The sequence below is a fragment of the Falco biarmicus genome, chromosome 7 (genome assembly GCF_023638135.1).
Source record: "Falco biarmicus isolate bFalBia1 chromosome 7, bFalBia1.pri, whole genome shotgun sequence".
NCBI lineage: Eukaryota > Metazoa > Chordata > Aves > Falconiformes > Falconidae > Falco > Falco biarmicus.
Genome location: NC_079294.1, coordinates 33,063,758 through 33,085,918, shown reverse-complemented (window position 1 = coordinate 33,085,918; position 22,161 = coordinate 33,063,758). Strand labels below are relative to the sequence as shown.

General features: G+C 40.7%; 1 long non-coding RNA gene across 5 annotated transcripts in view; it reads left to right on the top strand.

The window, feature by feature from the left end:
* Positions 1 to 22,161, top strand: part of LOC130152841 (uncharacterized) — a 66,289-nt gene that overhangs the window by 36,963 nt on the left and 7,165 nt on the right. For 3 of the 5 annotated variants that reach the window (XR_008823120.1, XR_008823119.1, XR_008823121.1), the window contains exons 2-6: positions 8,133 to 8,301; positions 13,878 to 13,976; positions 18,420 to 18,503; positions 19,953 to 20,123; positions 21,899 to 21,958. This is a non-coding gene — a long non-coding RNA (uncharacterized LOC130152841). The remainder of the gene's footprint in view (positions 1 to 8,132; positions 8,302 to 13,877; positions 13,977 to 18,419; positions 18,504 to 19,952; positions 20,124 to 21,898; positions 21,959 to 22,161) is intronic. The other 2 variants (XR_008823123.1, XR_008823122.1) reach the window with 1 other exon arrangement.

Here is a 22,161-nt window from a genome sequence, read left to right as displayed (position 1 = left end):
TTAAAATCTGACTTTTCAAACAATGATGCATGATTGCCCTCACAGGGCCTCCCTGATTCCCTGCCTGCTTCTGCCAGTACCCAGTTATGGGAGCTGGCTATAAAAGCTGTAGTAATAAAGATGTTTGGAAGCAGTATAAAGTACGTGACGGATGCTTCTGCCTTCCTGAGCCTAGGCACAGGCATTAATGCCTTCCACAGCCTCGAATATGAGAGCTTTGTGTGCGATCCCTGGTTCTGCTGTGCAGGCGAGGGTCTCACCCTGTGCTGGTCGGGATCTTGCCTGCTGCACGCAGGGGCATCCGGGCTGTAGTGGCTGGCAAGCTGTGGGAGGGATGAGGCACCAGGTCAGACAGTCTGAGCACTCAAATATCCTGCCTGTGAGTCTCTTCCTTGTAGCTTTGCTGATGTTTGTCCTGTCCAAAGACGTTTTAGGAGGAGGTAAACGAGTCCAGCTGTCAGGGTACAAATCTTAGCCTCCTAATCCCCTGCTTTGCTGCAGGTGAAACAAGTCTTCCTGACTGTGATAAGGAAAGTGTTGAAGCCTTCAAATCCACTGGCATACTAGGACTGGGGCATATTTTCCATTAAGGTTTTGTGTCTTTGCTTTTAAGTAACTGTGGCTTTTTCAGTGAATAATGGGAAGTCTATAACCCATCTCTGTTCTTTAACACTATATGGAAAATATAACTTGTGCAGAGAACCATAACTTTTAATAAGAGATCTGTTTGGTGGTGAAAGCTTGTTAAACGTAGCTGTTGAGAAAATGCATGGCTCTAAATCAAGTTTATTTTTCACAATGAAACTTTAATGGCATTTAAGCGATGGGTAACAACCTCATGAAAAGGTATTTCTATAACACTCTGTAAATATTAAATGTTTATGGTCAATAGTCCTGAAAGGTGTGTAAAAGGGAAAAAGCCAGAATGTGGGTGTGTTGGTGAGGGGGAGAAAAATAGGGTTTTGTTTATTGTTCACCTCTCAAATAATTTTAACCTCATAATCCATGTGAAATACAAACCCTTGTGAAGTAGAGTGCTGGGTATGGTGACAGCAAAGGAGAGATGTTCGTGGCTCAGGCTCTACCTGCCCGCTGGCTTGGAATGGGCAAACAATGGCTGCAGGGAGGTGGGGGTTGACCTGCTCAGGGTCCGAAGGTCAGTGAGATGGAATGGCAGTCTCCTCTCATTTCACGTATCTCTTCTCTGCTCCAGTGACCCCAACATGACATTTAGTTCTAATTCAAGGAGGGAAACAAAAATTAAAGAGAAAAATTTTATTCCTAAGAGCTTAAAATTCTGAAGGAGTTTCCTTCCTAATTGATCCATTTCTATTTTCTCACAGAACCCAGAGAACAACAACAAAATATTGGCAGTTTAGTCATGTGTAAAATTTCTGATTTCTACCAAACCTGGGGATAACATGTATCTACCTCCTTATGAAATGTGACCTGGATTTTGGGTGTCTATTTTTGGGATGCTGAGGAGAGCTGAGAACTGCACTTCCATATGCAAATTCAACCCTGGAAAAATCAGTTTCCAGCTGTTTTGATGCAGCAGTGCTTGTTGCTGTGTTCAGTGTGGTGTTTGTTGGCTTTTCTGCTCTAAGTGAGATGAGAGTGAGAGATGAAGACTTCCTCATGAGTCTTGAAGAACCTAAGGATTACTGGCACTACTGCATTTGATTTATGACTTCATGTGCCTTATTCATTTTGTTTTCATGTTAAGCAAGGGTCTTCATGTTGTAGCTTTCGTTGCAAAGCAAATGTTTAAAGTACAGATCATAAATCTTCAGTTGTCTATGAAGAGTACTTTATTGAAGATTAAAATGGTCACTTGGTGTTATCTGATGGACTCCTGTTTTCTTCCATGAAAAGGCTTAGAGTGTTTCACTTCAGCTGTTGTGCTCCCCATTACATTTTTAGATTCAAACCAAAATTGCAAGAAATAAAACCAGATCAGAATCTGATCTTTGAGGAGTTTCTTGCCTTGAAAAAGGAGGAAAAAAACCACAAAAGATGTTTTCCAAAATGCTAAAACATCCTATTTCAAACTACTACTTACATTAAACACTGTTCTGAATTTTAAAAATTTCAAATACAATTTTTAAACTGATTATCTAAAATTATATTGTCTCAGGGTAGTTGGAATTTGAGAATTTTATTTTGTATTTTTTTGTTTGTTTTTTAGCAGTCCTACTATTTAAGATGACCTTTAATAATCTGCATTGACAATAACCCCAACAAATGAACTGAAACTTACTGTCTGTATGTTCCATCTGATCTGGATCAGTCACTTTAATGTCAAAATATTCACATCTACTTATGCATAATTTATGATCTCAGAAAACTGTTGAAATAGTTAGAACTAAGAAGTCATATTTATAAACAGTTAAAATTTGTGTCTCATCAGCTCTTTCCACTACTCCCAGGGGCAAAACCTGACTTTGGGTAGGTTTTTGTTTTCTTTGTTTTTTTGATGTTGCCAAAGAATTTTTGCTCAGAAACTGTCCCAGTGCGGCTGCTGAGAAAAAAATTTCTTAATCCATAACCGTAAATGAGTATGAAACAGATTTGTAAAATTGTTTTTTTAATTTATTTTACACTTAGGGTCAGGTTTTTGTATAGCATAACTGCTGATGAAGACAAGATGAAGTGTAGATAATAACAGTCCGATCCAGGCTGGTGCAGCCCTTGTTACTTATGCTAACTGCAAAACTAACTGTGGCTCTCTTCTTCCAATGCTTTGTGTTAAAGTGAAACCCACAGCATAGCTATCCACTGACTCCTTGTTTCCACAGGTTCAGTATTCACTTTCAAACATACAGTCTTTATGACAGAGATTTTTCAGGCAGAAATCTCTCATATGAGCAAGAAGAATGTTTATGACATGATTTATTGTCAGATTTAGTGCTAAAGATTATTTTGTGCCTTGCACTGGAGAGTTCTTCTGCAGGGCATGGTTACTCATATCAGCAAAAGTTAAAACAGAAACATTCTTTACCCATTACGTGTATTTCCAGTACTTGTAGCTTCATTAGCTTCTGAGCTTATTCGTTGTATATGTTGCTTCATTGCATTTTCCTGTATATAACAGAAATTTCCATATTCCAAGAGCTGGATTTGTGATACTTGGTTTAATCTATGCTAATGTAGGCCAGATATTGGCAGCAGACAGAGAGAGTTGGTCACACTATTGTGTTTAAATACACCCTCAGAGTCTGGTGAGATTATTTCAGTCTTACTTGTGACTTCCTCTATAAGCGTTAATCCTAAGTATGTACTTTGGGGTACTATTTTCAAGTAAATATAGTGTAACTATAGGGGGAAATTAGGTTATCTGGATGGTTGGCATGTTCTAGAAGAAGTATGCGAGACTTGCCAATGTCTTTCAGTTTGCTGACATTTGACCATCACAATGTACATCATCTGTAATTGGTAGCAAATTGTGTACAGCTTTCCTCGGTGCTCTGTATATTCCTTGTGCATCGTCCGTATGGTAAAACATTAGATAATGTAACACTCCCAAAAAATCTCTGTGATGGAAATAATGCTATGTCACACATTGCTGATGGTGCTCAGCAATCACGTTTTAGCTGGTAGGACTTGCAGCACAATGGGAGTGCTCACCATGCAAGTGACAGATATAAGTTCCCATCTCCCTTGAAGGGACCCCCCTTCCACAGCACGTGCTCAGCATCCATCACATGAATAGTCCCACTGAAATGCTGGGGCAGGTTTATAGCTGCGGCTGAGTTTGTGTATATGCCTGTCAGCACCGTCAGGGTCTAAAAGCAGAGTGATTTCCTACAGTCCAAGTGCGCAAGCAAGCCCAGGTAGCAAAGGTGACTAGGAAGAAGGTAGGTGTGCAAAAGTGAGAAGCAAAAATGGAAGAGAATTAACTTCAAAGAGAATACTTTCCAGTACAAATGCAGAGATTAAAGTTTTACAAGTTGATTTGATCATCTTGGCTTCCTGTATGGTGTTTATATATTTTTTGTTGTAGATTATCAGTGAAGAACTTTGTAATGGGTATGGTATTTTACTGTCTCCTGGGTATTTAGTCATATCTGTGACTGTTATCCCTTTCAGTTACTTTTTTTATTAAAAGAAATTTCTCTCTTTTTGAGCTTACTTTTGCCTGGGCTCTGTCACCGAGAGCTCAGCAATAGTGTGCTGCACATGAGCTGTCCTCTGGTGTAGACCTGTACCCATTTTGCTCACGAGAGGTCCCAGCTGTATTTTTAACAGAGAGCAACTGCAGAGCCTCCAGGGGCAGTGAGGTGTCTTGCTGTGAACCTCTCTGTGGTAGGCACTCAACACTTCTTTGCTTTGTTACAAGGTGAATCACCTGCACATGCTGCCACTTGAATTGTGTAGCAGGTTGCTTCAAAAGCAATGCTAAAGGTAAAATGCCATACCACCTTTTAATGCTTGTCCTAAGAAGGGTAGGCACTGGCAAAGGTCACTTGAACAAATTTTCTCTTCATTTCCACCCTCATAAACAGTGAGAAAAACTAGCTTCCTTCAAAATAAATCAATTTGCATGTATATAAGCAAAAGACTGACACAGAATCCTGTAGAAATAATTTATCATGCTATGTGTCAATGACAGCTATGAAATCTTTAATCTTTTCCTATTTCCGTCAGAGACACAGGGAAAAACTTCAAAGTTGATAATACTTGATATGCTAGAGCTGAGCCTGAGGACAAGGAAATCCTCTCTGTGTAGCCTAGCCAGTTGTTGACCTTCCATTTTCAATCTGTCCTTTAGCTTAAAATAGTGATTTTTAGAAACTTCAGTTCCAGTAGATATGATGCACTAATGCCTGAGGCTGTTACGACTCTTTGGGAGGAGTTGTTTTCCTATCTCCTGTTTGTATTTAGATTTGGTGTGTTTGGCCTGGGCAAATACATGGCTTTTTGTCACTACGGAATGCAAAATGAAGGACTTTGGTGTTCAAACTTCAGACTCCCTTGAGAGCCTGCTTGTAAAGTCTGCAACACTGAATCAGATTCCACTGTAGGACTAGCCAAAGCAGTGGTTCTCTGTCCTCTGGGATTTGACCAATATGCATCTAGTCCTTCAGAATGGAAAATTGTCTTTGTGAATATACAGTAAATCATCTTAAAAGTAAAAAAAATTAAAGCAAAGCTTTATCTATCACAGTTGCTAGAGATGTATTTGTGCTCCCCCAAATAATGCTTTGTGTGTACCCGTGGGCTGAATGTTTCTGCAACCATCAGTGCTAATGCTTAAGACTTATCTGGCTCTGGTCTGTGTCAGCGTCATTGCTGCACTTAGCAGTGCTGTAAATCATACATTAAACTTCAAATCTGGAAGTTCAGCAAAGTTCAGATTATTTTGGTTTTAGATTTGTACCACTGATTTTAGTTCATGAACTTTTGTCTGTTCCTTATTTCTTTCTTGGAAGGAAAATCTGATTAAGAGCAAACTGTAAATGCTTTGCAGCCAAAGGGAAATCTGTGTCACATCTACAGCTGGGTGCCTGATAGAAAAAAACCTGCTTGGTGCATTTGTGCTAGCAATCCCTCTTCCTGTGAAATTGCTTCATAGAAGCAAAAGAGCATGTTAGAGTGATTCTTTTTCATTACACCATACTGTCTGAATAAATTATTGTAGAAAAAGCGCTTTTACCACTATAGCTGCATCTTCACTTGTGCCTTTGCTGCTCGTGGAAATCACCTTTACCCTTACCATTCCTATCTTGGTAAGAATGATCAGAATATAAATATGTCTTTCCTCCCGCTAAGCCCCCCAAAATTAGGATTTCTGAGTTGACTTTTGTGGTTTTAAAAAACATTATTATTTTGCTTTCCTAGCATCTTTGTGTGTGTTTGCCCAGTAAGCTGAGGTGTACATTTATACTATGCTAAGAACACAAGGAGTGCCTCTAACAGGCTCTGTCATATAAACACTTGCTATCTTGCTTTGAAGATTCACAGATCCTGGTTGAAAAGATGAAGGGCCCTAACCGCAGGCCTCTTAATGTGATCTGCAAGTTCTGAGCATGGCTTCAGTGCTGCTGCTAGCTGAGAGCTGTTATGCTTCAACCTTATCTATCTCCCACCCCAATAAAATAAGAACCCCAGGGTAACTGTGCTCCCAACATTAGCATCTGAAGCTAGGGGTTTATCTGTCCTGGGACAGAAGATCCAAAGTGCTGAAAAAGTCTGTGGTTTCTTTCCATTCCCTTTTCTGAAAGTTGTCTTCTCCCTGCTCCCTTATTCACCTAGTTCATTTTACTGATCTATACTCCTACCCTTTGCATTTCCATCCAAGACGAATACTTTCCCCCAGGGCTTATGGAATAAAATAAAAATTTAGCTGCCACTTAATCTTGTTTTACTTCAGATATGGCTGGTCATAAGGACAGATTTGATATTTTGCAATTGAAAGCTGCTCGCTCCTCCTTTGTGCTGTTGAAAACTGAGGATGGTTCTTGATTATCTCCTGCACACTTGAGTTTTTTTAAAAAACCTTTGATATCCTCTCATGCAACTCCCATGTGTCTGTGAGAAAGGCATAGGTGGTTCAGCTACCCTGGCAGATTTGGCAGCAATCCCCATAAAGCCTATGGGATGTGCTCGGTATGCTGTGCCCTTCCAGGCTGGACCCAAGGCAATTCATGTGCAGTAAAGAAACTTTGAGGCAGGGCACCTCCAGGCTGACAGCCTCTGGCTACCCAGATGCTCCAGTGAAGCAATCGGTGATCAGCTCAGTATAAATTAAACTGAGATCACTCTGGGTAAGAAGAACCTACAGTATGGAGTTTAGCAACAGTGCTCTGTTAAAAAAAAATAAAAATAAGCAGGGCTCTATCTTGAGGGATAAGCCTGTCTTCATTAGGGTGGTCTCTGTTAAAACCATCTGACTGAACTGTTAGACTGTATCCATGTAGAGCTTGGCATTTCCTCGCCACTGTGAAATTAGTCTTGCCAACACCCAGAAGCAGGACTGTGTTGGTGATTTCTCCTGAGAAGCAAGGGCCAGTGCTACGTGCCCACAGAGCTGGCACAGCTTGTGAGCACCAAGAAGCAGCCAGAGCAGGAGACGCACGCAGGAGCGTGAAAAGTGGTGTACAGCTTCAAATCAAAAGTCAGTCTAGACCTTTACTGTGTCCACAGCAGTAGCTGATGTTTTCAACTTAGAGAAAAAAATATGAGCAGTAAACGTGCCGATAATTCTTCCCAGCATCAGCAGTTTTAGGATTTTCTAAACTGGACTCTGTTATCTATGTAAACTTACTGAACAGCTCTAAATAAATCTGTGCCCATGAGATGTATCTAGCATAGACATTGGGGGAGAATAATTATACCCAAGCCATGTAAATGTTTTTGACTTGAATTTATTTCTAAGAATTGTTTAGAGGGTTCAGGGGTTGTATTTTCTTTTTATTTACAATTCCTGCAATCCATGTTTAGAGCAGAAACATTTTTTATTTTGCTAAATATTTTATTTTCTGTGTGGACAAATCCAAATCAATGACACTTAAAGTTTACCCTTTATTATTTGTGCTGAGCATTTTGACATTAAGAGGTGTCTGTCTGGGCTGGAAAGCTCCCTGAAATCACACTTCAGGGGCTTAGCTTGAGATTCCTGGTCAGGTTGTTTGTCCTGTCCCGCTTTGGAGAGTGAGGCTGTTTCTGCAATGCAATTAGACTGGGAAGAAAAGCCTGTAATGGGGGAGAACAGGAGGGATAAGAACCACAGCCCATGTGGGGTTACTGGCAACACTCAGAGGGGCAGAGCTTGAGGACAGCTGTAATGGAAAGCATTCCTGAGTATTCCAGAAGCCTTAAGCATGTTTTAAATTAAAAAAGGCTCTTTTGAAAGTGAGCAGCAGGCAAGACGCTGCTAGAGGAGCATATATCTAAACATCTGTACTTAAGCTTTCCATTTCAAATGAGAACAAGAAGCCATGTGCTGTGTGTGTCTGAGTCCAAGGTTTTTTGGTGGGGTTTTTTTTCCGTTGTCTGCCGAGCAGTTAACACATAACTGGAGCTAGAGAAATAAGGGACTTGTAATGAAGTCACGTATTGTTGACCCCAGAGTGCTCTGCTAAACCACTGAATCACCACCTGAAGCTTCCCCTTTTGTCTTCATGCTACAGAATGAAGAGTGTAAATCTGTAATCAGAGGTGACTGGCACAACGTGGGCAGATGTGCTCCCAGTGAATGCCGATGGTCCAGTAGAGCCTAGCCCAGGAAGCAGTGTGGTTTCCATCCAGTCTCTCCAGGAAACGATGCGGTTTCCATCTGCTCTCTCCAGTGGACACCAGGTGGGTAAACACATACCTCCATGCAGCATATAATCTTGCAGGTTCCTATAACAACAATAATCAGATATAACAGATGCTGTGCTGTGGTACTAGAGTGAGACGTATTACAGATAAATTTTCAAAGGCTGTTTCTGGAATTAGTAGTGGCTTGTGCCTGAGGTCAACCCTGTAATGTGCAGCACAAATGTGACTGAATGGTCTGGAGTTATCATGGCAGTCTCCTTCAGAGAGACTGTTGGGATGAATTAGCCTGTAGTAGTCTTTGTGACAGTCCTGGAGTACGTATAAACTTTTCTAGAATTGCTTTCTGATCTAAAGATCACCCAAAACCCTAGCCATTCTCAGTAACACTGGACAGATAGACCTTTGCCTAGGTATTTTTCCTAGCAAATTAGGAAAGTTACCACCCCATTCTCCTGCTTCCTCTTACTTAAAAAACTATGGTTATTTCCTTATAACTTCTAGCCAAGAAAAATACTTCACAGGGCAGCTTCACTATAAAAGTAAGCAGAGGCAGGTGTGCCTGGCAGCAACCACTGGCATGTGGGACCAGGTTTTTAGCCTAACATAGTGATTTGCACTCTGACTTCTGTTTCTATTTACACAGCTCAAAATAAAGTTCAGAAGTATCACAGTTTCTGTGTTTGCAGCAATTCCTGGCACGTACGCTTGTGTATACGCCGATATTCATACAGGCTTTCTATCAGAAAAGGCCCTTGCCAAGTGCCCCGAGTGGCATTGCTGAGGACTTTGAACTTCTGGTCTGAAGTGCCTGGGCATGACCTGAGCTCTTCTTAGTTTCCTACATATTCTTAAATGCCAGGGGGGCATTTTTCCTGCTATATTGCCCTTGCTGAATTCACAGAGGAATGGTGATGACTCCCCTTGGTAGCCAGTGCCATTTTATACCTCTTTAAAAAGTACTGGTGTGCAGGTAATTTTTTTTTTCCCCTCCCTGATTTCAAGCCAACTGATGTGAACCACACACCTCCCCCATGCTGTGGGTGCATAGTGGTACCAGTAAACAGGACGGAGTATATTAATTAGCCTGGAAAGCAGCAGAGGAAGAAATCCAGATGGACTAGCTAGAGTTCTCTACATCCAACTGAGTATAAACAACATTCAGAGATGAGAGGCACAAAAACAACACCGTTGTTTATGGTCAGATTAAAAGCATGGGATAAATTCCAACTTCTGCTGCAAACAGCTCAGCAGGAAGGGTGTTTCATTGCACGGTGAACCAAGGAATGTACATTTGTGAGAAAGGTATGTGCTTCCCCTTGCCTCATCCAGGACCCGAGGAGCCTTGAAGTATTTACAGCAACTATAAGGAAGTGTACAAAACCCTTTCCCCACAAAGTGGCCTTATAGTTTAATGAGTTTTGCTATTTCACCAGCTCATATTTTCAAGTATTCGGAACATTATTTATGACTGAAGTGAATACTCAAGGTTTCTTTTAGCACAATGCAGCGCAGAGCTCTCCATGCTGGCAGGAAATATTGGTACTTGGGTGTAAGTCACAGCACAAAGGGAGCAGAGGAAATGACCGACCCCACCTCCCCACTTCTGACACGGCCCCGGGGTGCTTCCTCTGGAAAAAGAGGCATTGCAGCAGGAGAGGAGTGTTTGTCACTCTCTCTGGCACGGGGATGAGACCTAAATCAGGTGGGGTGACATGCTGGTCACTGTGACGGGGCAGACACACAGACAGGAGTGTGACCGTCTGGTGGTGATGCTATGCAGCAGCTGTTTGGACACAGCAGGAAAAACACCAGGGAGAGGATGGCCTCCTCCTCACCTCCATAGGGACTGGAGCGGGAAGTCGTCCTTTGCATGTGAGAAAAAGGCATAGCTAACCTAATAAATTCCTGTCTGTAGTATGTGGAGGAAGCTATGTTTAGCTGTCTCTGCAAGTGACATTCTTTTCCATAAATTCCTTTAGGTACGGAGAAACCAAACAGCTAGTAATTGATTTTTCATTTTCATGCTTCTGCCATTGAGGGTCAGATGTGTCTGAAACTTGCACAAAACAGGCACAATGGGTACTGCCAGTGACCATCCTCATGAGGATTTTAGCTCGCACCCCTTTGCTCAGTGTAGTTCAGCAAGTCTGCTCCTGGCTGCATGATGTGGTGGTGGCTGTGTGACTGGGCAGTCCTGTCCCACTTACCTCTTCTCTGATCCAGGCAGATGCTCCATCTTGTCAAGAATGGATCTTGGGGCTAAAGTTGAATGTGATGCATATGCTGTGGCTGTACCACGCTGGTGTAATTGGTAGTGCTGATGGGACAAAAGTCTTTTTCTTGTTGCTAAAATAATGTGATTGTGAATGAGGCTGTGGCATAGGGTCATATTGCTATGTATTTTCTCATCTCTGAATTATCTGCAAAGAAGAGGATGATGGTGGAGAACAGTTGGATTTGAGAAGACTTTTTGTATGATATGCAGTTGAGGTATCCAGCTCCTTTGCTTCTTCCTTGCCCAGGTTTAGCACAGAGAATAAAACCAGGTTATGCTGTGGCATGTGGCTGCTTATGAGCTGTTTATAGCCCGCATATCTTGTCCCCGGATGAGAGGTGGTACTTGGCCAATCTGAACAACTGGTACTCTGGCCAAATCCCTTCTTTTGGCAGCTATTTACTAAGAGCTAAATGATTGCTCAGCAAAGCTAAAGGGAATTCATTGGCATCAGAATTTCCACTGGAAACAGTGGAGAAGTATCGACATGCGTTTGAATTTTGTAGCAAGCATTTAAGCTCTGGGATCAGAGTATTAGGGATCCATATGTCCAAACTCTGTTCCTAAGAAACGTGTTTGCACCTCAACTTTCATAGATGAACTTTTTTTCTATATGGGAAGGCCTAGAAACTTCTCCAAATTAGGCAGGGACCCAACTAATCGTTTGGGCAGTTCCATCGATATAATTAGGTATGCTCAAAATTACTCGGGCTGGAGACTTTCCCAGAGCAATCATCTCATGTATGCTAACAAAATGTTCTTTTAATTTGGACAGACTCTTACTTGGTCAGAGGTTGACTGTACAAGCATGGGGAACTTAGGCAGAGACTTTCTGGGAAATCTGAAAAAACAAATGGCAGCCTCTTACAGAAATCATAAAATTCATGGCATGTTCTTGGTGCATCTAAAATGAAGCTGGCAGGTGTCCCGTGTTCTTGGATAGCCATGTTCTGCACCACCACCATAGAGTGGTCTCTTGGGCTATTTATTACATCACTACTTCAACTTCTTCTGATGGTATTTGAATATCTGTCAGCTCTTCTGTTTAGAATCTAGTTTAGAGTGTGATGAAACCCGTGATCATGTCTCCCTCCCAGACAGAAGTGTCACTTGGGAAGCACCATACAAACAAAGGGATTCAATGCCTGATTCGGAGCTCAGAAGTAAACAGGAGAGCCGGGGGAGGCCAGAGTCTCCCAGCACCCAGTCTGTTGCCTCCCTGGCAGACCAAACTTCCTCTCAGTCTGCTTTCAGCACTGACTTAAAGAACAATTGTCACCATCGGTCCCTTCCCTCTCATGGCTAGTCTTTTTGAGTACTGCATTGCCATTGTATGACTCTCCGGTGTTTCCTCCATGCTATTGAATTCTATTTTCCGTTACAAAGTCAGGACTAAATTGAGTGTTTACTTTCAGAAATCCAGCCCCAGAGGAAACAATTATGGTTTTCCTCTTCTTGGCCATCTGCCTTGCTGATAATTTGTTGTGCTGCAGATGCAATTTATTTTTAGTTAATTCTGAGCTATAGCATGTGGCTTTGTTGCCCTAATGCTGTTTTGCCCGTTTCGTGATTATTTAACCAAGATATTTCCATATAGTCATGTTCTTTACAGCCAACATCTGCCTAAAGAAGCTTGCCTCCCATTCCACTTTTGTCACATGTTGGAATATACAGAAAGTCTCAGGTTTCTCACTGACGGTGGAAATTGCAGTCTTCTTGCTGAGTGCAAAATCATTATTATTTTTTTTAATGTACAACATATTTAATCACAGACTGCTTGAAATTCTTAAGGTAGTGTTTCCATAAATTAAAGATTAAAAAACCCAACAAACCCAAACCAGTAATCAATAGATCCCGAAGTATACTGTCTTCTTCCCTTTTTCAGAATATTAGAACAGTTCCCTTAGAAGTGACCTACAACAATCACCTAGTCCAACTGCCTGACCACTACAGGGCTGACCAAAAGCCAGAGCATGTTATTAAGGGCACTGCCTCTTACACACTGATGGGCTTGGGGCTTTGTCCACCTCTCTAGAAAGCCTGTTCCAGTGTTTGATGACTGTCTTGGTAAAGAAGTATTTCCTAATGACCAGTCTAAACCTCCTCTGGCACAACTTCGAACCACTCCCAGGAGTCCTATCACTGGAAACCAGGGAGAAGAGCTCAGCACCTCCCTCTCCTCAGGAAGCTGTAGAGAGCAGTAAGGTCACCCCTCGGCCTCCTTTTCTCCAAACTAGACAAACCCAGAGTCCTCAGCTGCTCCTCATGGGACAAGCTTTCCAGTCATTGCACCAGCTGTGTTGTCCTCTTCTGGACACATTGAAATATCTTGAAATGTTAGGTGACTGCTCTGTTCATGGCTCAAGTATTTGGGAGAGGGCAGATTCTGTAGATCAAGTAAAATAATCACAACCTTCTACAAATACTGGGTTGCTCAAAAATTTACTTCGTGTTTTTAAATGATCTCACTTACTTTTAGCAAGATCAGCAGTGTGGCTCCATTAAACTTAAAATTAGTGTTATTGTGCCAATACACCACTCCAAATGTTGGCGTATAATAGCCTCAGGGTGGTGTCGCACCTAGCCACTGGTGGTCAAGCAAGCTTCTGCCTACCTGTACAATTAAGCTTCAGATCATGGCTATTCTTGTCATGTAACAGCTTTATTGGTTTTCTAGATCTGAGAGAGCCGGTCCTGGGATAAGATGCGCCTGCGTCTGATGGCTATAGGCACTGTAGACTCTGCAGAGGTTCAGCTTGGTCTCTCAGTTCCTCAGAGTGCTCTGAGTAGTAGGCTGTAAATGGAAAAAAGGTCAAGGATGTCAGCTTTTTCACCTGCAGGCACATGAAGGGATGATAGAGTGGTGTTCACAGCTGCCTCTGGGGGCAGGGAATAGATGAGGTGTAATACAAGAAACTAAGGCCCACAGGGGGTGCACACATTCTGGATACATTTCAGGTTGGGGTCAGTTCTGGCTGTGCAAAGCAACACTTATTCGTCAGTGCCTGACAACACAAGGATGTGTTTTGGGTACAGCAGTGCCTTATGGTAAGATGACTGATGTATGCATGGGCAAGTTATGTTTGGTGCACCCAAGTGAGAGTGACCTCCTTCCTGAGAGAGGAATACGATGACCCCAGAAGAACACCACGCTAATGTGAATTTACTGCTGGGTGTAGATAGGAAAGTGTTTTCAGGTGTTTTGGCCTAATGCTGCATTGAATTGTATAGACATATCCTTGAAATCAGAGAAATGCTATTGGGTTTTTGTGCAAGTTTGGTTGAATCCTGTTTATGTCCTAATTTTTTAAAAGTTTTTTTTTGGGTTTTTTTGTAGGTTTCAAAACAAACAAGCAAACAAAAACCCCCAAAACAGCTGAAGTGGCTCTGAACATCTACAACGTGCAGTATATGATTCATACAGTGAAGATTTAAGGTAAGAGCTCCCACTCATTAAACTGAGTTTCTGAGATTTCCTGAATGGCGACTACCAAACTGTATAAAGAAACCCCACAGATAGAAAGAGACCAAAATTAAAAACAAGCATCATGTAAGAAACTAACAGAAGGGAAAAAAAAATCAATTGTAGTAGCACCATAGAAAATGCACTGCATATGATCTAGAAAGAAAAAAATAAAAATAAAAAAGGAGAAATGTGTGTCAGAAATTGGATGCCCATTAATACGCTATTTCTTTTGGTAGGAAACGCCACAAAAAAAAGAAATATTGTATAGTTAATGCATGCTTTAGTGAGACAGGCTATCACTCATGGAAAACTGGGAAAGTAGTGTCAAAGAGTGGTGACAGGAAACATAGCATCAGCAAATTTCTTTCCGCTGGTCTTGGGGTAGGTTGCTTTTAAAAATTTGGAGCCACTGAAGGACAGTAGACGTTTACATATCAGCCAAGCAGCAGTTCTTATATACTTATGCAGAGAACTTTCCCCTCATTGCCTTCAGGGATGCAGGTTCCCATAGCAAAGGAGGAAAGGTACTGGCAGGACCTGATGAACAGATTCACTCTTTTAATCTGCTGATTCAAAAAGGGAAAGCTCAGTCCTCATTCTGAGGATAGAAATACTGATGGGTATCATGGCAACACTATAAAGGAGAATTTTCAAATTCCCCTGGCTTTTCAGCTTGTTAAAGAATGATAATTTGGGCGACTAGAAACAGTTGCCGCCTTTTCCTCCCAGTCTTGCACTGAGCAATTATCCCACTGGGCATTTTCTGGGACATATGTGAAACAAAGGGTCTGATTCAGAGCTGACTGTTAGTGGTCTAAATCAAGAAGGACCCTACTGGAGCCAGTATTGTTCTAGGCAGAGTCATTAAAAATGTGTGTGCAAAAGATGAGTAAGATTATCTTTTGGGGATCTGCTGAAAATATTGCTTAATTTGCTCCAATCAATAAATGATGGTGCTATTTTGAGTAACGGAAATGAAATACTAATGTATTTGTTTCCAAGGTTTCTCAGCAAAATACATAGAAAGTCATAAAAAATAACTTTCACCTGTATTTCTAAACCACACAAGAAAGTTTCAAGGTTGTGATCTAGACCTTCAATAATATTTAAGAGGAATTCTTAAAAGGATTCCAAAGCTAAAAGATATTGATTATTTAACTCGATCTTGTATATAATTAGACCACACATTTCCAAACAGCACTTTCTCGACGCTTAGATTTTATGAATCCTTTCTGTAACTGAGTTCCATTAATTAAGAAGGAGTATTTTTTTAAAGCTACATTTTGTTGACAGAAGAAGTGAGCTTATTTTTGTTTCAGTATCTGTTTTAATTTTGTGATTTGTCTCTACGTAACTAACATGACTGTATCCTGTGTTACTTAGGTTAAAGCAAGCAGTAAGGGGGGCTGGGGAGAGCTTTCTGTGAATTCTTCATATACCAATCAACAAATGGGATAAAAATAATTTTGTTTTTATACACTATAAAGAAAAAGACTCATCATTCATTGTAACTGTGATACAATATAATGATTAGTTTGCAGTAGATAACGTAGCATTCCAGTAGAGAGCTCTAATGCTGTCTCAAGGCTATAATATTACATTAAACCGTATTCGTTACTGATGGAAAAGAAGGGAAATACTTTGGTTCTGATTATATTAAAGCTACTGGTCTCCCAAACAAGATAGGAAAAATATTATTTCAGATTTTATATCATGTAATCCTAGATAGTTTTCATCAGGAATAATACTTCAATCTTGTGTCTCAACTTTGCAGCTGTTTGGGGAAATCTATGTACTTTTCCAAAGTCAAACAGTCTGAAGAATGGAAGGCACTTGCATTGTGTACATTGACATAATTCAAGGAAGACAGGAGAGAAAAGGAAGGGAAGCAAATCACTGTAGAACAAAAATAACTCTTAGGTATTGTGTTTAGATAAACTTGTAGGTCAAGGGAAAAAAGGAACATGAAGATCCTCACATCTGCAAACTTAAGCAATAGAGGTTTAGAGGCTGTTTTTCCATGCAAGCAGATAAGGTTTTGCTTCTAATTTCATAGGGAAGAACAGTTCTTAATACATATCAGTGTCTCAAATTAAAGCTAAACATTTTTTCTAAGACTTAAAGGAGCTGAAAAAGATGCAGACACAGCAAGGTTTACACAGAAGGGCATTTGATAAATGAAAATCTATCAAGTACTTCAAAAAATCTTGTTCTGACAAGAACTGAACAGCTTCCTTTCAGAAATGTCCTTCACTTCCTTGAAACTCCACTCAAAGAAACCATGATATCATCCTCTCACAGCCTCACAGATTGCACTAAACCAATTACATCAAACAAACCCTATGGTTTACGGAACAGGCACTAAAAGTTGTTACTCGAAAAACATACTGTCTTGAATCTGATTATTAGAAAGCTTTCAACCTGAAAAGGTAACGCAGGTCAACAGTTATAAACAACATAAGGCTATATATCCTAACAGTGATAGAAATCAAACCAATTCTGTAGTTGTACTGATTTTTAATGAATTTCAAGTGTATAAATCAATCAATAGATAAGACTTAGTCTTCCAAATGACTTAGGAATAGTTCCATAAAAAATTTAAGCTTCTAATTTCTGTCATCAGGGTTTCTGTCTTAAAAAAAACCCCAACCAACCAAATAAATAAACAAACAAATAAAACCAACCAAAACCTCCAAACCCAAGTCACCAAATCCTCCCAAATCTCTCTTGGAAGCTGTCTGACCTGGGAACTACCCAAGCATCTGTGGTTTCTTAAGGTCTGCTTTGGGACATTACTCAAAGGATAACTCTTCTGATGGTCACAAGCAGTCAGCCCGTGTTCCACAAACCACAAATTTACTCTGTGAGGTTCAGTGCACCACTAGAACTCGAAAACAATGAAAGACTAAAACATTGTATTCTTTCTCCTTCCTTCTTCCCCACAATGGCCAGCATTCATTGGTCAGAGCACTTGCCTAAATGTGGAGGAGAGGAGATCAGGTTCCTCTACTGCGTGTGGGGAAATGAACTTGCGTTCCTGAGCTGAAGGCTGTACTCACTGAGCTGTAGAATACTATTTGCCATACTCCCGTTTCAGGTTTAGGCACTAAATAAAGATTAACTGGTTGAGAGAGAGTGAATACAAGCATCTTTGCAGTTAGGACACTCAGCTGGGAGTACAGAAGTTGAGTCTTACACTGCTCCTCCAGTCACCAATTACATATTTTGAGAAGGGTAAGACAAAAAGTACCAATATGCAGCTTGGCTATGTTGAACTATGGCTGCACTGCAACTGTTTTAAGTTTCCCAGTAAATGCCATGCAGGTGTTCAAATGATGAATATGCATTTGAAGTAGTTTAAAGGTTTTCATGGCTTCTCCTAGCAAATTTTTCCTATAGGAATGACTGGATTGGGTGACTTTTAAATACCTTCCCTGAGTTGAAGTGAGATTCAAAGCCAGAAGCCAGCAGAGAGAAGAGTGAGACTTCTCTTTGCATTGAAAAAAAATATTAATTTCAAATACCTAGAGCCAAGTGATCATGCTTTCTTAAGTTGACCAGGAGAGATGGGACTGCAAAATGACACTGTAGTACCCATTAAGGTGGGATATGGCATGTAGAACTCTTCAGCTGACTCACCTTGGCATCAAGTTTCAAGACCTGGTGCATTAATTACTACATTTTTCATTTAACCTGAGCTGTTAACCCATGTGGTTAACCACACAGGTCCCATCATTATTTGAATCTTGCAATCTATGCTATCAAAACCCCATCTGCAAAAACTTCAGGGTGATAAAGTAATAATCAGTCCTTAGGTTGCATCACTGCTCAGCCTTGAGCGCTTCTGCTGTTTTGGGTGAAGGTGGATGGGATGAATTCCTAACCAAGTAGTTGAGCAAGACTAGGGTGTATAACACTCTTCCTAAACAAGCAGTGTCCTGGTGTGCAAACTAAAAAGTAACTTGATGTACTCTAGTGATGTCCCCAGTCTGGCCAGGTGAGGACCAGGACTGTTCCAGGTGTAATGCGTTTCTCAGCCCAGAAGCACTCTACACACCTCTGCCAGGCAGCGGAAACAAGGCAGAAGGGCTTTCAGATGGCACTTGGACAGGGACCCTCATGCAGAGAAAGGATAGCCTGAAGTTTATCAGCTCCTGTGCTCGAACTGAAAATAAAGGCAGACACAAGAGAGGGAGAAGGGTTTTGAATACCATTTGTATGCTCTTCTCAGCAAAGCGGAGACTTGAGATATCCATTCTGGCAGCTTTTCAGTGGAATTTCAACACTGGTGTGAGCCAAATGCATGAGGAATAAATTAACGTGTTTGTAGGTTTGCTAAATAAAGTGGCAGGAGACAGATGCCTGCATGACAAGATACTAAGCTGGTTATGAAAATTAAGCCATGTTTTGCAGTCTTTGGTGCTGTGAAAAGCTCGCAACATTAAGTGGGAGGTGCACGAGGAAAGCCAAGTGAAGTCCATTGCCTGTGTCCATAGGGTAAGTAACGGGTCATGCCAAAGTCACTGTTGCCATTGAAGTGCCAGTCATAGAATTGCTTCTAGGCTTGACAGAGCTGCCTTTCCAGCAGCCTACAAAAAGCACAATCTGTCCTTCGAGGGCTCAGTCAGAATAAAGCCTTCATGCAAAATTTGCCTTTCTGCACTCTGGAACTGTTTGGAGTTTTTCTGAGGCTTTTTTTTTTCTTTTCTTTGTTTGTTTTAAATCTCGCTATTGTGCTACAGTTTTGTCTGCGGGATGTGCATGGAATAGGCAATTAACACCTGTAGTACAGTAATCTCCCCCTGATGTTAGAGGCTTTTTTTATTTCCATTTGTGGAATGGTCCTGCACTCTGGCTTTGCTGATGTGATGTAGTGGCATTTTCCCTGGCTCGTATTATGCCATAAGAGGAAATAGTCAAGTGGTTTAAGAGAGAACATTATCCTCATTTGTATGCCAAATTTGCTCCATTGTTTTTGGTTTACATTGTTTTTTTTAAAATATAATATAGGGCTTCACCACTTGATTTTAAGTTTATTCTTTTCCCATGGTTCTTTCCTGTTAAAACACTCGTGTTACAATGCAAGTCCCTTACCATGCAGGTTTGAAGGAGGCTCTTCCTATTTCCCTGTAGTGACTCACAGGGTCCATCTGCACAGAGAAGATGGGGTAACCTACAACCAGTAGTTACTCTGCAGTGGTTTCCCAGGTCAGCTGTGTGTGCTCCACTTCGAAGGGATGCAGCCAGTCTCTGTCCCAGCAAGCCATGAGCAGCCCCATGTGGGAGCTGGCACGGTGCCCTCCTTCCCAGCCCCGTGCTGCAAACAAATCCATGGAAAGTGCAGGAGTTTCTCATCAGACTAGCCCTGCTGTGGTTTTCTTGAGCATTTGTGAAGATTTCCTACGCTGTTCATATAATCAACCGGTTTGAAGCAGAGCTTTTTAGACCCCTAAGTCATTTTTTCTTGACACAGCTGGTTCCTGAGACAGCTCTTTCCCACTTAGCATGAATTAATGTATGGTAAGTACGTGAGCACGGGAATGCTCAAGGTCTAAATTAAGGGTGGCTCTCATCTAACCTAAATCAGCCACACTGGGGAAAGCATTCTTAATCCCAGCACTTGAGCATGTCTGAACTGTTTTTATCACAGAAGAGATATTAGTTTATATAAATCAGTGTAATTTGACACAGAATGCTGTTCATGTATTGATAAATTTAAAACATTCCTCAATTACAAGATTATATCGTAAGTTTTAGCGTGTGAAAGCTGTTTACAATTATGCTGTCGTGTTGTACTGTACTAAAAATGCCCTGATTCTTGTCATATCATAGGTCTCGCAACATCTTATAGATAAAATTGAAGCTAAACAAAACTATTCTGAAACAGGACAAAATATTGTGGGTTTTATATTTGCTCATTTGTTGGTTTTTTTTTTCCACATTTAGAATGGATTTTTTTCCCCAAAACTGCCTGAAGAATAGCAATTCTAGATTGCGATTGGAAGATGGAAAAATAAAAGTTTCATGTAGTGTCCTACAATCAGAAGTGAGGCAAATGGGACAACAACTTTAAGAACTAAGTCCTAAGTATCCTTGAACTACAAAGGAAACAGGAAGGTAAGGAAAATTCTTAAATGATCCAAGTTTGTATTTTGACTTTCAGAGATTCCAATCAAGTTGCACTTCAGAAGATGGGTCCAACTAAAACAAAGTCAAGTCAATACACAGCAAGCAGAAAATAGTAGTAAAGCTTGCACAGAAGATAGAAACTCTTTTCTTTTGGCTAAGAGAAACTGGTGTGGTAATATAAACTTTTAAAAAACCCAAAATCATGAGGCTTTCAAAGAAATTAGTGGGTATTTTGATTTACTGGAAGGTGAAGGAAATAAATATTTTATAGGTACTTCCTTTGCATCAGCTGTTATCACAGAGGAATTTGGAGAATATATACTCAGTCTTTTCAAATAATAAATATTAACAGAGATCAAAAGAATTTGGGTATTAGCACTGAGTAAGAAAGGAAACAGTAGAAAGATTAAAAAAACCAAAACGAACAACAACAACAAAAAAAAAACCCACAAAAAACTCTCAACCAAAACAACCAAAACCACCCCGGTGCTCAGAAGAAGAGCTGAGCTTCTGAGAAAATTCTCTGTTTAAAATTGTTTGCTACACTGGAGGCCCAGGGAGTAATAAATCACTTTACTTATCCTTTAAGGAATTGCTAGGGAAATTCACAGCCCAGTAAACCTTGCTTCTGTACCCAGCTGGCATCTGCAGGCATAAACCTTTGTAGTTCAAAACACAAATTACAAGAAGAAAAATCTTCATAAAAGGAGCACCCTTCATGCCTCTAATGGGCAAGGATTCTCTGAATATGTAAATTAAATGTGGCAGTCAGCTGATTTCATGTACTCAGGATTATAAGGTGCATCTTTATGAACTGCAATACAAACTTTGCATTGCTTAGCTCAAAATAGCGCCTTTACAAAAAAAGGGCCTTAGTTAGCTCAAAACAAAGCCTTTCTAGGGAACAGCATTAATGAGTCCGGCTGGCAGGTGCGGGAGGACAGGTGAGCTGTCATTGCTGTGATCCCCACGCCAGGGCTGAGTCGCAGTGCCATACCTGCACCACGCGGGAGCTGGCAACTTCACAGCGTGGTGTTCTCAGCCCACCGCCTCTCAAACACTGCGGCATCTTGTAAGAACTCAAAGCAAAAGGCAAGCTCCTGTCTGATTCCAATGTTTCTGTTATCACAGCAGGCAATGAAATGGATAGCAGGCTGTTTATAAAGGTAATTCATCAGCCCCCGTGTAAGATGTGTGCATGCTCCAGTTAACACGATGAAGTTGCTCAGTCATTCCAAAGTATTTGAATTAATTATTCTTTATCGTAAAGAAAACTGTAACATAGCATTAGGCAAAGGAAAATATGTCAGTTGAAGTGCTGTAGTGGACAGGCTCTCCTGGGCTAAAAGGCTGATGTTCTTTGTTGTAATTAACATTTACCAGGTATTGTTACCATCCAGTTTGTTTATATAGACAATGCTGTGCAAATAAATAGTGCCAGCAATTTCAGCTGGTTTTATTAGTCTGATCACACATAGCTAAATCTTTTAACGACTATTCAACAGAAAATTCTCTTCATTTCTAAACTATTCTCATTTCTAATTATTGTGCAGAATTTAGAAAGGAACAGAACTGAGATCTCTATGATTCCATAGCTGCAATGGAAAAATGAAATATAATTAGATATGGCTGTAGTGCAGCCGCTGTACTGCCTTACTTTCTGATGAGTGAACTCTGGAATATGGTATGTTGCCAGATTGATAAAGATTGGGACTAGAAGAAAACATGTATATGATTGGTTTTTTTTAATTATTTTTTCTCAGACTTGCTATCAGGATTGGCATATGCATCTTTGTGATGTTCTGAGTTTGCTTCATTCAAAGGTAAGTCAAAATTTTATTTAAAATTATGCATGAGAGGTGACTTAGTATATCCTTTTGTCATTCCTTCAGTAGATCTGTTCACACTTGCCTCATTGGATCCCTTTTGGAGAATCATAAGGCATGTGATAATCTACATGGTGTATTGTATTAGGAAAGCCAAAGGTTTTCCTTCCTGTTGCCACTGTGTGCTTTTATGAAGTCTG